This window comes from Micrasema longulum, unplaced genomic scaffold (genome assembly GCF_059751315.1).
Source record: "Micrasema longulum isolate JH-2025_06_02 unplaced genomic scaffold, ASM5975131v1 h1tg000340l, whole genome shotgun sequence".
In the NCBI taxonomy this organism is placed as follows: domain Eukaryota; kingdom Metazoa; phylum Arthropoda; class Insecta; order Trichoptera; family Brachycentridae; genus Micrasema; species Micrasema longulum.
The window spans coordinates 597761-615564 of NW_028277543.1; the positions used below are offsets into that span (position 1 = coordinate 597761).

The following is a 17804-nucleotide window of genomic DNA, read 5'->3' on the forward strand; positions in this document are numbered from 1 at the left end:
AGTTAAACTAGATTCCAACCTGTTATAATATACAGGTGAAGATAGCAAGTGGCATAGTCACAGTCGAAGTTGATTTTTGTAGCGGAGAAAAGAAATATTTATAATCATAAGAAGCCTTGAGTATCGTTTTGGTAATATTTATTTGTTAATTTATCATAATTATGGCCTAAGCCAATTAGAACAATATCTAAACAACTATTCTCCCGGGAGTGTTGAAGGGACAAGGTCGCGCGGACGTCAACCGACAAGATGGAGCGGCAAAGTCACTGAATTATCAGAATCATCACTGAGGAATTGATTTATTTATATATACGCCCAATGGGCATTTTTATGGACACATTCATACGTAGAAAATTATTTTTAAAAAAGTAGAAAGACTCAATGGTTTAAAGTAGACTTTGTGGGAGTGGAAGCGGGAGAGATGTGTTTATAATTGAATTTGATTCAGTGATCGTTTGAAAGAAGACAACTTGTTATCAAAGAAATCAAGGCTGGTATGTTTGTTGCCAGACCTAAGAATTCTGGGCATAGGGGAATGAAAACCATAGTTAGTTCTATGGTTATCGGTATGAAAGAGTAAGTTTTGTCTGAGGTTTCTAGTTGAGATATTTAATTTTATTGAGCTCAGTAGTTCAGGCGCATCAAAGAGTGAGTTGAGAATTTTAAATAGGGCTATAAGGTCGGATTTATTTTGACGGTCTTGAAAAGAAGATATATTCAATGTAGTTTCTAACTCATTATACGTATATAGGTCTCTGGGTAAGCCCAACCTCAAGCCTATCTTTCTCAAAAATCGATGTTGAACTAATTCAATATTCTTGATGTGAACATCATAATATGGAGACCAGATAACAGAGGAATACTCTAGGTGCGGGCGAACTAGGGAACAGAAGAGAGTTTTAAGGGTATTGATATTTTTGAAGTCATCTGTGCTTCTGTTAATAAATCCAATAAGTTTTAAGGATTTATTGATGACATGTTCAATATGAATTGTAAAGGAAAGTTTAGTGTCAAGTATAATACCTAAATCTCGTATACTAGACACAGATCAGTGAGTAGTCGTCAGTGAGTAGTCGTATAGTATGAGTAGGAATGACTATATAAAAGCACAAGACCGTTCCAGATGGAGGAAGACTGTCTACAGACGAGCCATGCCTGGAGCCAGGCGTAATCACCATCCTCAAACACGAGGCACGGATTAAAGAGAGACCTATACAAGAAACTAATCTAAATTCATTGTAATTATAATAATAAAAATACGTGTATAGATTTATTCCACTTTTATTTATAATTTTTACCAGTGAACGGGTTTCGTCATGACCGACATCGTCAGACTGGTTCAGACAGAATGCAGTTCCGCCAAGAAATGTCAGTAGAAAAACTCAATCTAAATTCATTGTTTTTATGAATTTAGGTAATATTATGTAAGTTAGTATTAATATAAATCTTCACCAACAAGCCACAGAAAGCGGCTTGGTGGGGTTTAAGTTACTGTATTTTTTTTTTAATAATTAAAATGTCAAAAGTGTAAAAAATATTAATGTAAAATATTGTACACAAACATAGGATAAATATGTGTAGCAAAGACAAAGGACAATAAAAAAAGGTGTGCATTCTTTTTTTTAAACACGTTAAAGGCGACGAGACTTATAAAGTGTCGTCAGAAAACGTCTAACTTTAAAATATATATATTTGTGTATAAAATTTTTATAATTTTAGGAATTCGTTCGATTTATTGTTCCCTTTTCGCACCTAATGGTGTATAGGGTAATGTATTGGTACACTAACCGAAGCGTATCTATAAATATTTCATGTCAACTATGTCGAGAATGGAACCCGAGACCTCTTATTTTATTTTATTTTATAAGGTAATTCAACAAAGATACATACTAAAAAACAAACACTTTGATGGTATTCGTCGATACCATTTCACATGTTATCCTCAATTATAGAATGACATTTGTTGTTTTTTTTTTTTCAATTTATATATTTCAAAAAAATATTAAAATTACACCGCTTGCGACGCCGACGTTACAAGTTAAAGTCGGTGAGTTTTCCTGACTTTTAAAATAAGAACCCCGTACCTACCCGTAAACCAGAAATCTACCACAAAGCTATATTTTTTACTGCCCGTAAGAAAACATTTTTAAACACTGGTTAAAAGACTGAACATTCTTGCTCGTTACAATATTCGCAGAAATTGCAATGCATTTAGTAAGGGAATATTGTGCCTATTGTGTGTCAATGTTTACACCCGATTCAAGCGAATGACACGCGTTTGGCAAGCGAGAAACAGCGGCAATATACAAAAGGTACACTCAGATAAAGATCGTAGTCACTTTCGACGTCACGCGATGCACGCGGAGCCCTGATGACGTAATAGCCGGCAACCGGCAACCCGGAACCCGGACAATGGTTCCCGGCCGCGTCCGGCAAGTTGTGAGCAACAATAGAACCTACACAGACTAACTTGTGCACAGAACATAATGATGAGCTGTACTTAGGGTTGCCAACTTGATATAACAAAACGGTAATAATTTCATTTTTAATATACATATACACCGCAAGACAAATAAATTTACGAGTTCTCAAAAAAAACTAAAATTGACATATAATGAATTATTCTTGATATTTAATTAGTTTTTTTTATATTGTTTGACATATGTGATGACTACTCGTTATTTCAAGGTTAAAATAAAAAATCTTACTCATGAATTGTACTTAGAAATTGCCATTATATATCAGGTATCAGATTACCCGAACCTTAGAGACCCATAACGGTTCATTTATGGTCGAGTGTTTGTGATGGAATAATAAAAGACATGTTATTTTTTAATTCATATTTAAGAAGTAGGTTCTTATCGCTTTATTTTAAATTAAAGTATTTTACATTTAAACATATTTATAACATTTAAAAATATTTAGTACTTAGTGAATTCACCTTTATTTTTTATAACATGTAAAATTCTATTATTTAGAGAAGCGTAAAGCGAATCTAAAATTTCTGATGTTATTTCTTCTTCCCAAACTTGAATTAAGTTTTTTTTTAATTCCTCAATGTTTTTTGATTTTTTTTTCCCGACTTTTTTTTTCATAATCGCCCATAAATTTTCTATCGGGTTCAAATCAGGGCTATTCCCGGGCCACGTCAACGATTTTAAGCCAATTTTCTCCTTGAATTCATTGATCTATAAAAAAACAATAAATTATTTATCATGTGGTCACAAAATGCATTTAAAAATATATATATTTGTACTCACAGTGCGGGCTCTAGTGCACGGCGCAGAATCGTCCTGAAAAATTGGGTCCGCGGTATACTGCGTAATGTCCTCGATTGTTGGAATAATATGTTTTTTTAACACTTTTTTGTACTGAATGGCATTCATCGTACCCTGTACAAAATTTAGAGGTCCTAAACCGTATGCTGTCATGCACCCCCAAATCATCACGTAGGGTGAATGTTTAACGGTTCGAGTGACGCACGACGGATGATATCTTTCCCCACGTTTTCGTCGAACTATCTTTCTGCCGTCTGGACCAAAAAGGTTGAATTTTGATTCATCAGAGAAAACAACATTTTGCCAATTCTCCAAGGTCCAATTCTGGTGCTCTTTCGCCCAATCCAGTCTAGCCTTCTTCATTTTGTCCGTGAGTAATGGTTTCTTTGCGGGACTCCGTGCTTGGAAACCATGCTCCAACAGCCGCCTGGACACTGTTTTTACTGAAAATGTTGATGTGCTGGTAGACTGCACCTCTGCGTGTATTTCAGGTGCCGTTAAAAATCGATCGCGCATAACAATTTTTTTTATTAAGCGATCATCTCGGGCAGATGTCACGCGCCCCCGTCCGCTTCCTTTTTTCCGTTCTATGGATCCAGTTTCTTGGATTTTTTTAAATAAAAACCTCACTGCACCTTCTGAATACCCAACTCGACGAGATATTTCACAATTAGATATGTTTTCTTGCGACAATGTGATTATTTTGGATTTTATCGCAATCGACATTTGCTTTGCACTTTCCATGATTGTTGTGTTATGTTCACTCAAACGCGGGTAAAACAAGACTGTTGAGACATTTTAAAATGTAAATATTGTACAAAGGTGACACATAGTGTCCTTAATTTATTAAACTAAAGAAAGAGGTATCGATAAAGGATTTCTTAGAAAAAGGGTTCAGTAAAGTCAAGGGGCGCGGTAGCAGGTAAACTCGTAATTTTTTTTGTCTTGCGGTGTATAATGGACGAACACATATGATTTAACTCATAATAATAAAAAAATGTAAAATCACACATTTTGAGACGAAGAAAGACTAACTGAAATAGATCATAAAGTATTTGGGAAAATGGGTGATACATATAAACATTCTAGTTGATAAAATGGCTTTATTGTGCAGAGGCGAATGGTGATTTTATTTACAGGTAAGCTTTAAAAAAATATCATATATTTGTACCTACATAGGAGGTACATAATATAATGTAAGTGATATTTACCATAAATTGATATTTTTTTGTGGTTCTGTGTGATACAACAACTCTCATCCATGAAATTAACTCAAACGATGTAACTTTGTGATATATTATATTATATAGATATATTATGCATTACTTTAATATATAATTCATTAATAAATTTAAAATACCACTATGAATTCAGTCGATATTAGGTATTCAATTGAAATGTCAACTGGCCAAATTGTTCTAGTAATTAATAGTGCTAAAAATGGCCGCGCGGAGCGCTATGTGTCCTGCAATATGACGCATGAAAGTAATTAGGGTCTTATGTCAAAAGTACCATCTCAAAGAAAAATAGTCCTTAAGAAACAATGTTTAAAATACTGTTTTCCAAATCAAGAATCTTTAAATAATTTGTGTAATCTGCAAGTTTAATCTAGGAGAAAAAACCCGCACTGGGGTTAATACATTCAAAATATAGTATGCATACTTATTTGTATGAAAAAATAAGCTGGAATAATCGGCTAGTTTCTTGGCTCACCGCAGGCGCTGGGCGCGCTTTATTAAAATATATATTCATATTAGGATAAAAATACAAACGGTGGAAATGATTTAAAATAAATGTTTATTATTTATTTGTTTTTCTGTAAATAAATTTACAATTAAACATTATTATAGTTAGTCAAGTATAATGGTAAGCTGCGCATAATCACTTCTATACACGGTTTGCCCCTGTTATTGTGTAGTTAATTTAATAGTTAAAAAAAACTACGTACTGATAAAAGAAAATATCGGACGCGTTATCCATCCCAGTAATATTTTTTTTTTTTTTTCATATTTATGGCATAGCCGAGATATTACAATGAAAACGATAATATCTATGTTAAATGATGTTAACACGCGCTCCTCGTTTCTTCTCTCAATGCGGTGCCATATTGTTTAAGAGTACATTCATCTCCGTAGCACCTCAGATTGACTTCATCATTAACCTTTTGGCTGATTGACCGAATAAAAATGGCACTATTGTATAACGCGCGCTTTTAATAATAGCGAATAACCGGTAAACAGATTTCAGTTAGTGCTCGAACCGGTTTTGAAGCCCTAGTTAAAATGGTAGTTAGCAATATACACAATTATACAGACATACACATAAATGGTGCGAGGTTTGCTAATGGGCGGTAGAAAGTGGCATAACCGATTCATCTGTGATGCTCATTAATCTCATCACATCTCTACTCGTTCATGTTTCCTTGTAAGCTCATTCGTACATACAATACTAAGCTTATATCAATCATACCTGGATTTTCATTCCAATGCGAAGGCAAGAAATTTCTCCCAACGCGCAATGTCCCATTGCGTAAGTTTAGTGCTACGAGAGATTAGATGTAAAAAAATGTTTTCTAACACCGGGAGGTTACTCGAAAAAATTCATAAAAATAGTTTGAATAAAAGTGAACTATAAAATTTAATCAGCAATGTTTTGAGTATGTCCAAATGTTTGCAGGCAGGCTGAATTTCCTTCCTAGGGAGTTATTCAGATCTAAATTTGTTGCAACAGAGAGGGACAAAAAAAATTGAGAAGGGAATGTGAAAGTCTAGGCATTTACAGGGCTAATGACCAGTCATTGGCTGGTTTAAGTGGCCACTTCACACACTGTGTAACATTAGTTGACTGATGAATGTTACATAGTGTGTAAAGTGACTATATTTGTAATTTGTATTTGTAATTGTAGTAAGTTCAGTCATAGTATTCAGTCGTAGTAAGTTCAGTCATATCACTTCACTACTTCGGGAACTACACTGGCTACGTTTTCCACAGAGGGTCGAATACAAACTCTGTTGGCTTATGTATAAGTCACTGCACAACTCGGCTCCGGAATATCTAAGGGAACTATGCATTCCAGATGAACTAGCTGCCAGGCGTCTCACGCTTAGATCAGCTACGTCTACGGCGAGAGGAAAAGTTATTATACCTCTACGCAAACAGCGCACTAAATTTGGTGAACGCGCATTTGCGGTCGCAGGCCCTATGGCATGGAATGCTCTCCCAGCAGAGGTGCGAGGCTGTGAAAGTGAAGTAATGTTTCGGAAAAAACTTAAAACCCACTTGTTCTCTAAATCATTTGAATAAATTCGTAGCACGTGACAACAAAATAAATTATTTTAATTAAATTACAAATTTAAAAGCTTCAATTAAATTAACTTAACAATAGAATCACCATGTAAAGCGCCCTTGAGGTATTTTATTACGAAAATGGCGCTATATAAGTTATCCATAATTAATTAATTAATTTGAAGAGCTAATTTTGTGGTTATTCATTGTAATAAAATAAATACAAAACAACTTTGTTTTTAACTACTCATTTTATTTATTTTTTTCTACCGACCGGTTTTAAAGCTAAACAAGCTTCTTTATCGAGGTACAGCTAAATAATGAATTATATGCTATTTTATTTTTAACAGTGATTTCTAAATATTACATCGATACATATGGAGCTTAGTCAAGTATTTTTGTCATGTTGTTCTTAAGATGGGAAGTGTGAAGTGGGATGGTTCCTGTAAACTAGACAGGATTGGATTATGGTGGTTTTAAACCAATTATTCATAGATGCTGCTTTTATCATATTTTATTGAAAGTTGCAATTTTTACGTTTATTTTCAATGAAAATTTTACCAAACTTAGTTTGCGGAAACTTTACACTATATTGATTGTAACAAATACCATAAAAATAAAATTTAGGTCTTTTTCACAAAATGGTGTACAAAAGAAAAAATAGGCTAAGTTTATTATAACTATTTTTCTAGCAACGTATTTTTATTAAATTCCTGTTTTGCATTTGTGTATGAAAAAAATTCTGCACAATACCAATATTGATTTTGAAAATACAATTAATAATTATTCTAAACCTATTTCATTTATTTTTATTGGTATTAGTAGTGTGACATTTCCCTATTCCATTTTCAACTGGGGAGCTGTATCCAGTCCTTGTCTACAAAAATTTGGACAAACTCAAAATATTGTTATATATATAAGCATAAAATTACGAAAGTAACGGTACGGTATTAAAATTTTTTTCGAGCGACGTCGGATAAATTTACTACAATGTTTTAAATATCAGCATCATCATTCTGTGATATTTGGTGGACCTATATATTTTTTTAAATGTTAATTGTAAATAAATAACAGAATTAAAAAACAAGTTATTTATATTTTTTTTACAAACTTAAATAGATAGATTAACACTATCGCACGGTTCAATTTACAAAAAGTGTCTACATTTCTGTTCTTGAGACTTTATTTCTGCAATGTATCTAATATTTTAAATAAAATGTCATTTGGCTTAATTGCTTCACATTTAATGCATAAGAAGTAAAAAAAATAATTCCTGTTTATTGTTCCCATATTCATAATTCTCTTATGTTAGTCTTTATTGAATTTAGTTAATACAGCGAATTTAATGGTATTGTATTCATTATAATCCATTTTAGAACAAGTACAACATTGTACAAAACAAAATGGATTAATCTTTACAGATATAAATGAAACACATTAATTAATGTCAAAACTTAATGTATTCATGCATGTTGATGAAATATTTCATAACAAATATAATGCGGAATACAAAATAACATGTAAAATAATATTTTTTGTACTGAATTTTATTTAATTTTACAAACCCAATTAAAAAACACTTTTCATGAACCATGTTTTATTACATTTAAACAAACTACTTTTTTACGTATTTAATTGACCCTGAGAAAGACAACTTTTGCCAAAACAAATCGGTTGAAACTTTTATTAAAAAAGTTCATGAAAGTTTTTTTTGTGAAATAAACTGTTACAAAATCACATCTGTCCTGACATACACTTCTGGCTTCTCCCACATTCGTACATCTTGTCATACATGCCCTTCGATTATATCTGCTTTTTACATAACCAGACTTGAGATTTTGTTTTATCTGACCAAGCCGCGTCTTTTTTAGTCGTCCTCGTCCTACGCTGCCATTCATTTTCGCCACATGTATCTGTTTAACGAATGAAAATTGTCTTCGATTTTCTCAATATAAAAATATGGAATATTTAACAGTTCTGGATGGAGGTAAAAAAAATTGTATGAATGGTGTCATTTTAATTGTAAGAATTTAATCACAAATATCAAATCTTTCATTTTTAACAAAATTAAAACATAGGTAGTCAATTATCACGTTTTGTTTCAATGTGCAACGGTCAGACAAAACCAAACAAATATTTACTATCTATGTAAGTCGATAAAAGACAATAAAAACACGAATAATTTATTAATATGAGTATGTATGTCACAATTGTACAATTGGCAACACTATATTGCTGTAATTGCTATAAACAGTTATGTAAATTATAAAGAAGCGTCAGAAGGAAAGTGTGCATATTAGTATAAATATTTATTTTATGTGAATTATCGCTGAGCCTTTCATCCATTAAACATTTATATTAAGAATTATTTACTAACGTACCGTAAACTAGGGTTAAATAGCATAATTTTTTAATAACTTTTCATCAAACTAGATTTTTTAAGGAGATGAGATGAGTAGTGTTTTTTCAATAAATGGCATGGTCATACATATATATTTAATATTTACGTTCTTATGAAGACCCAAATATTTAATTTTGTGGACCATTTTCAACGAGTTGTAAATAACTCACTATAAGAAAACGGGAATAAAGTTGAGGGTAGAGTGCGATTCGAATCACGGACTCTTGATACGTGAGTTCAAACCCTAGCCACGGGACCACAACCGGATTATAAATAATATGTATACTACATTTTTTGCGAGCTCAAGTGTATTTTGTAGTTTTTTTACAAGTATTAATTTTATGAAAAATTGTGTAAGGTAAATTCTAATGGCAGGTGACTTTGCGTCACTTTTGTTTTTCTTCGAGTTTCGCAAAAACATCACCATAAAAAGGTTTCGGACATCTTAAAGATATTTTTTTTTTGTCAAATTCAAAATACAAAACTACTAAACTCATTTTAGAATGATGCTAACTGTCGAAGGTGTGAACAGATTTATTTCTTGAACATTTTCCTAAAAATAAGCAGACTGATTATTACTAAGTGCTTAAGTACCATAATTATTTGTAGAAATAGAAAAGTTATAGTTAATAGCAACGATAACAGATGTCTTTTTTTTCTACAATATTACCCCCGATTGTGTGAAGTACCCAACGAAATAAAAAAGCTACTAGTTTTTTTTTATTACTGGTATCCCTTAATACGTTTCGATTTTTTTTCTGATACGTTGGTAGCCGACATTACACAGAAAAATATATTTAGTTTGACAGTGGACATTTGGTTAGTTTTTTTGGTTTCCTGCCGTTCTAAATAATATTTAAATTTTTTACTATATTTCACTTAAATAAATTAAACTTAATTGATTTTAAAAACATATTTTGTAAAATAATAACTTTGTCGAACCTGAAAATTAGAAAATTCCTCAGAGACGTTGGTGTGGGTTTTTTTTCATTTACTAATAAATATGATAATATCGGCCAAAAACAAGACGATAAATTATGATTACAAATTATAATAAACATAAAAACAACACAAACAGAAAGGAATAACAATATAGTCACGGACAATAGACAAAAAAAATATATGTACAAGAATAACATAATAAATATAAAAAAAAACAACATAAATTAAAATAGGCACTAACAAAAAAAACCCACCAAAACCTGAGAGCGCCTTTTTAACAGAAAAGAGATACTTACAGTAAAATACATTTAGGAGGATAAAACTAAATAACCAGAAAAATTACAACCAAATAATAAAAAAACACATAATCTTATAATAATGATAAATTTTAACAATTTAAAAAAATGAACGCAAGGGAGCAATAACGAACGAAGGGTAAAATAAATGTATAGTAAAAAAATTATTGTAGAAAAAAATATTGTAGAAATAATTTAAACATTATTTCAATGATAAAAAAAAAATCATAGTGAGGAACAATTTGAACACAAACAATTATACATAGAATTTATCAAGAAGCTTTTTGTACAAAAAAGAATTCGAGATAAATTAATTGGAAAGGTTATAAAAAAACATGAGTAAAATATCTTTTTTTGCCTCCCAGCCATTAAAGAACATACTAAAAAAAATATGATTTGGATCTCAAATGCCTCCGCATTCAGTCTAAGGAGTTTGAGTCGTTGAACAAAATGAAGCCGAGGAAATACAAAAAAGAAAAAGTGGGAAAAGAGCGGGAAAGTTCACCTTTGGTTAATGAGACATGAAAATGTATTTTAGTCTTTACACCTCTCACTTTTTTACCGAACTGACAGTTGTGTCATTTATTACTGTTTATGCGACAGCTTGAGCTAAGCTCCTACGCGCACTTGTGTTTTTTTGGTTAAAAATTACTAACCGTGAGTCGAGCTGTAACCCCATGACTAGTCTTGCAGACTCACGGATCAGAGGTCCAAAGTTCGAACCCCAACTTGATTCCCGATTTTTAAAAGCGAGTTATTTACAACTTGTCAAAAATGATGCAAAAATCAAAATATTTGCGTAAATCATAAGAACTCAAATATTATTTTTTTTATTAAAAAAATATAAACGTAAAAATATTTCAATGTGACAATGTCTATGGCATATAAATCAATTGCAAAATCTTTTTCCAAATTTAAAAAAGAGAATTCAAATTGTATCCATTGCTGTCCAATCATTGTCGCTTTAGTGAATGTTTGTAAAGGCTTGCATTTTGCTTTTACTTTAATATTTTTGTCAAAAATATAAATAAACTTTCTCGGATAAGTATCATTACATTGATAAAATAAATATAAAACAACTTGGTTTTGGACCACTTATTCTTTATTTTTTTTACTGACCGGTTTCAAAGCTACATAAAATTCTTTATCAAGGTATAATTTAATAATCAATATTATCCTAGTTTATTTTAACAGTAATTAATAAATATTATAATACATCGAAACATACGGACAAAGTAACTCAAGTTTTTTTGTCATGTTATTATTGTAAAGATGGGAGGTGTGAAGTGACATGGATACGATTTTTAAAACTAGACAGGAGTGAACTAAAGGAAATATTATTTATTTGGTTATTTATATTTTTTCTTATTATGAATCGCTTCTTGAATTTCTGAGATTTTCGCGTTGTCTTATTTTAATATTTTATTTGCAACATGGAGAACTTTTAATCCGTCTTTATTGAAATTATGACTATTTTCTATCAGATAGTTAACAAATTCAGAAAAATATTAAAATGGTTTACGCAACTCAAGTATTTTTTTACTCTAATTTTAAAGTTTCTTTTTGTTTTTCCAATGTAGATTGAATCGCAATCATGACAATTTAATTGGTTTAATATGCCAGACTTATTATTGTATATTAAGGGACTTTATATTTGTGATTTTTTTCTTTCTACATTATTGGTTTTGTAGACGCAAGTTGAATGTTTGATACTAGGGGGAATCGGATAGTTGTTTAGAAAAATTTACATTTATAAAAAGAATCCGCCTCCATTGCTTAGGTGAGTTAGCTTTATTTATTGTGGGAGTAGAATATACATATTTATTTATAAGTTTGCGGTTTTGTTTTTATATTTTATCAATTAAGTTCTCACTATGTCCATAATTATAAGCAATCTGTTTTATTGTAATAATTGTTTTTTTTATAAGTGTTAGTTAGACCTATCTCTTGACGCTCAAATTAGTAGAACAATAAGTTCATGCTTCTACCAGCTGAGACAAATTAAATGCTTACGCAAAAATTTGCCGGTTGATGCCGCCCGTCAATTAATAAATGCGTTTGTAGTGTCTAGAGTCGATTATTGTAATGGTATCTATGCAGGTCTACCAATGAACAAAATGACTCGCCTACAATCTGTATTGAATGCCGCAGCGAGACTTATTTTCGGAATCTCTAAGTTCAGTCATATCACTCCACTACTTCGGGAACTACACTGGCTACGTTTTCCACAGAGGGTCGAATACAAACTCTGTTGGCTTATGTATAAGTATATCTAAGGGAACTATGCATTCCAGATGAACTAGCTGACAGGCGTCTCACGCTTAGATCAGCTACGTCTTCGGCGAGAGGAAAAGTTATTATACCTCTACGCAAACAGCGCACTAAATTTAGTGAACGCGCATTTGCGGTCGCAGGCCCTATGGCATGGAATGCTCTCCCAGCAGAGGTGCGAGGCTGTGAAAGTGAAGTGATGTTTCGGAAAAAACTTAAAACCCACTTGTTCTCTAAATCATTTGAATAAATCCGTAGCACGTGACAACAAAATAAATTATTTTAATTAAATTACAAATTTAAAAGCTTCAATTAAATTAACTTAACAATAGAATCACCATGTAAAGCGCCCTTGAGGTATTTTATTACGAAAATGGCGCTATATAAGTTATCCATAATTAATTAATTAATTTGAAGAGCTAATTTTGTGGTTATTCATTGTAATAAAATAAATACAAAACAACTTTGTTTTTAACTACTCATTTTATTTTTTTTTTTCTACCGACCGGTTTTAAAGCTAAACAAGCTTCTTTATCGAGGTACAGCTAAATAATGAATTATATGCTATTTTATTTTTAACAGTGATTTCTAAATATTACATCGATACATATGGAGCTTAGTCAAGTATTTTTGTCATGTTGTTCTTAAGATGGGAAGTGTGAAGTGGGATGGTTCCTGTAAACTAGACAGGATTGGATTATGGTGGTTTTAAACCAATTATTCATAGATGCTGCTTTTATAAACTGTTTTATAAAATAGAAGCGTAAGACTGATCATCTTACCTTCATGTAACAAAAATGATCAAGAAACGATGAGATTGGTGTACCAATGCAGTCCCCATTAGGTGCGGAGAGGGAATAATAAAAATAAAATAAAATCTTCGAATGAAATTCGGAATGTTTATGTGCAATTGGATGATTTGAGGAATTATGAATAATTGTGTCTGTTGGTTTACGGTAGATATCGAAATCATTTTATTTTTATTGTTGAAAACAAGTCAAGAAAGTTTCTTTTTTTATCCTTTTCTATTTAAAGTAAATTTAATTTCTTTATGTAATGAATTAAGGTAGTTTCCTTAATTCTAAATTAATATTTTCTTTTCTGAAATGTTCCTGTTATTTGGTAATGAATTATAGTCATTGAATAAAATATAAAGCGACTGCCATTTGATAATCGTGCGAGATGCCTCTAAAAAATTTGACACACAAATTCACTAACAAAAGAATTCATTTATTATAATTTTGATGCTCAAAGCTGTGAAGCAATTTTCCACGCTTTAAACAGCACAATATGCATATTTAACACTGTTTTCCTAAAAATGTTTGCATTTGAGTTAAATGGCAAATATGACAGGCAAAGTAAAGATGGTTATCACCATATGTTTTTAATTTAATGGAAAAACTAATTGTTTTATAATCCGACATGGTATATATTTCTAAAATTTAAATCAATTTATTCTGCAGATATTTTAATTTCAATTAAACTGAGAGTAACTTAATTTTAATATATAAAAATAAATAATCACTTTTTATTTTATGCACCACTTTACTGCACGTTTCTCCAATACATTGCCTTCTTCAGGGTTACATCTCTTCTTAAACCAGTTAGTGCAATCAACAAGATGTCCACTCCCTGGTGAGTTCTGAAGATTTTTGTCAGCGAAAGGACTTCCTCCTCTACTACCACTACCATCGCGCCATTTCCCCGTAGGGGTAGGCAGAGAGAATGCACCGCCACCCACGTCTATCCTGGCATACATTTCTAGCTTCTTCCACATTCATACATCTTGTCATACATGCCCTTCGCTTCTGCCTGCTTTTGACATTTTAACAAAATAATATATGTTCATTATTTTATACGTATACAGTATTATGCCTGTACTCTTTTATATGATTATTAATTAAAACTAATGTCTGAGCACCCGATGACAAACTATTATTGAATAATATTTTTAATTGAATCGGCATTCACTTCGTAACACTTCATTATAAATTATTATGAAAATAAAACTTTGTTATCAGTGTTACACAATTTTATTCTTTTACAAGAACACAACTATAGTTTCGGGAGAGCACTCCTCCCATCGACGGGTGATATAAAACTAATAAAATAAACACAGAATATTGTTCACAATGTCATCGAATCTAAACAAAAAATAAACAGATTAATCAGTGAAACTTAGAGCAGGGGGGTTTTATTCTTATCTAAGGTGTTGGCATATGAATGGATGGTTATCTTAAGTACAGATATGAAAACATGGACAGAACATTAAGTCGAATTTATTTCTTAAAATTTAGCAAATAAGTGGAAGTTGCAATAAGCAAGTCTAAGATTTAATGTGTGGGAAGACATCGCTCGGCTAAGAGAGTGATAACAGACGCGGGTCTAAGAGGGTGAGTGCGGTGATGCCAACACCTTAGATAAAAATAAAACCCCCCTGCTCTAAGTTTCACTGATTAATCTGTTTATTTTTTGTTTAGATTCGATGACATTGTGAACAATATTCTGTGTTTATTTTATTAGTTTTATATCACCCGTCGATAGGGGGAGTGCTCTCCCGAAACTATAGTTGTGTTCTTGTAAAAGAATAAAATTGTGTAATACTGATAACAAAGTTTTATTTTCATAATAATTTATTATTGAATAGTTTATCACGACAAAATATATTGATAGTTTATTAACATTAAGTTTTTTTTTTATTAAGTAACGATAACTTAGTAAAAAATTAACGGTTGGGTAAAAATGATCTCCTGGTACAGGTACAAAACGATTCCGGGACCATTTTACCCCACGCCGAAATTCAATTATTGATTCTAAATTTGAGATGCTTAGTAATTAGGATTTAAGATAAGAATCTCTAAATTCTCTAGCTCAATTAGGTTTATTCAGTGGGACCCTGTACATCAACAGCTTCACCCTTGTCTGTTGTTAAGTATCTTGCCAAAATTAATGCCAAAAGTAATACATAAACTTATAATAACACTTTCTTATTTATGTTTTAAACTTGCTACTGTATCTAGAATATTATTTCGATAAATGTGTACATAATTGCATTTTATCTGACATTTTTATTTTCTCAATGGGAATAAAATGATCCTTAGGGATCCTTAGGGATCATTTTATACACAAAGGGGGAAAATGCTCCTTTTGTGGGGTTTACCCAAATATTTAATTTTGAGGGCCATTCTCAACGAGTTGTAAATAACTCACTATTAGAAAATGGAATCAAGTTGGGGTAGAGTGGGATTCGAACCACGGACCTTTGGTCTGTGAGTCCGAGACACTAGCCACGGGACCACAACCCGACCACAACCCGACCCGTGTTCTATTATATCATTGACCAATGTGATTTGGGCTCTTTTGGCAGTGCAAAAAATACATTAAAAAACATGCAAAAAATATAGCGAAAATCGCTCAAAATAAAACTGAGATCGAACCCAAAAAGTCGTGCGCAGTAGCTTAACTCACTACAAAGGGAACCCGATAATCATATTATCATTTTTAAAAAACTCAATTATTACCACTGGTGGGTACACCAAATTTACTGTAGATACAGATAAATTCTAATCGAAGTAAATGTCAATTCTATCAATTTATCAACACTTCTGCTTATCAATTTGCACTACAATGAACACAAATTCATTAACTTTTCAATTAAAATTTACTGAGTAAATTCACTGTAATTTGTCATAACAGTGCACGAATTTCACAGAATCTCGCCACAAATAACAATGTAACACATTTTTAGTTAACTTTCGAAGTGATTCGTCGGAAATACGGGTATTCTCGCTGCGGCGGAGAGCGGACGCGCGTCGACTCCGAAACAAGTGTCGAGCATAACTGAAATTGAAAAGAAAATCGTATCACCGAAGCCTTCGCTACGGCGAGGTCGAAAGAGTGACAGAGTTGGGTTATGTTTTACTCCGGTGCCAGTTCATTCTAAGGCGGCATAAAATATTGTTAATTTATCGGTCATGTTGGTTGATTGTTAATTTATCAGTCACCAGGCGTAAAATTTGTTTTGGTAAATTGAAAAAATGCTTTATTAATTTAACAGAGAAATTTTTAAAGGAAAAAAGTTTCGAAAAAAAAATAATAGCATTATACAGCATGTTCTTTAAACCCTGTCACATCCGAAACCACGATGATCAGTATGAGCAAGAAGACATATTGGCACATTAACATACATTTTTAGAACGACTGAAATCTCAAAAAATAAAATATGGAGAAAAAATAAACAAATGGTTGAGTGGGATACACCGCCAACCGCGCAGCCGCGACCCCTCGCTTCTCCTTTGCAGAAGTAAGCAACCATTTGTTTTTTTTTATATGTATATTTTTTTTAATTGTATTCGTTCTAAATATTTTTTTAAATATGCCTTTATGTCTTCTTGCCCATACTGATCATTGTAGTTTCGGATGTGACAGGGTTTAAAGAACACCTGTATAATATAAATCAGACGAATTTTGTACAATTTTTCTTAAAATTCTAGGTTAAATTACGCCATCAATAATCGCTTCAAAAAAATTTAATAGTTTAAAAATAAGTAACAACAACAACAACAACAAACCATCACGCCATTTCCCCGTAAGGGTAGGCAGAGAGGATAGAACGCCACAACACTATCTTTGCATACATATCTCGCTTCCTCTACATTACAATCTTCTCATGCACGCGCGCCGATTATTCCGACTTTTGACATGTCCGTCTTCAAATAAGTTTTTTTATTCATACACAGTTGCTGATAATAATATTTTTTACACCTTTTGAAAAGTTTGTCTGGGTCTTTTGTTTAGTTTTGTCTGGTAGTTTATTTGAATCCATTTGTCTTAGTTTTAAAAAAATATATGCTCTGCATGTTCAGATTATTTTGTAAAATACAAAAATAAACATCGCGGATTCGATTGTGCAGGGAAAATATCTCGCGGAAGTTCGCAAGAAAAAAGACTTTGACATCGCATCGATACATTACAATATACATAGGTACACATGAAAGTATTACGTCCCATTGTTTTCGATTTCCGCTTTCCTTCTTACTATAATAATATACGCATGCTTTAAAAAAAGAATTGTAAACAAACCGTTCCGATTTTATGAAAGTATCAAAATGTGTAGACGAGTAAGTTTATATTTTATTAGTCTGAGCTTTCTATTAACTTGTAAACTATGATCATGTATTAAAATGTAATTGCCTAGCTTGGAACGGGGCATGTGTAGCTGAGCAATGTGAACATAAAATTGTGTTTCTGATGAAATTTATAAATAAATAAAAAATATGTCTTTCGGGAATCGTGTGCTAGAAATGTCACATTGTAAAACGAGGCTAGCAC

General features: G+C 31.9%; 1 protein-coding gene across 3 annotated transcripts in view; it reads right to left on the reverse strand.

Moving 5' to 3' along the window:
- LOC148282315 (uncharacterized) overlaps positions 1 to 17804 on the reverse strand; it is a 346468-nt gene that overhangs the window by 65495 nt on the left and 263169 nt on the right. The window contains exon 1 of one of the 3 annotated variants that reach the window (XM_088225238.1): positions 15995 to 16316. The exons of the other annotated variants lie outside the window; for them this stretch is intronic. The gene's annotated coding sequence lies outside the window, so the exon portion shown is untranslated. Of the gene's footprint in view, positions 1 to 15994; positions 16317 to 17804 lie in introns of those variants that run through there. 3 annotated transcript variants of the gene reach the window in all.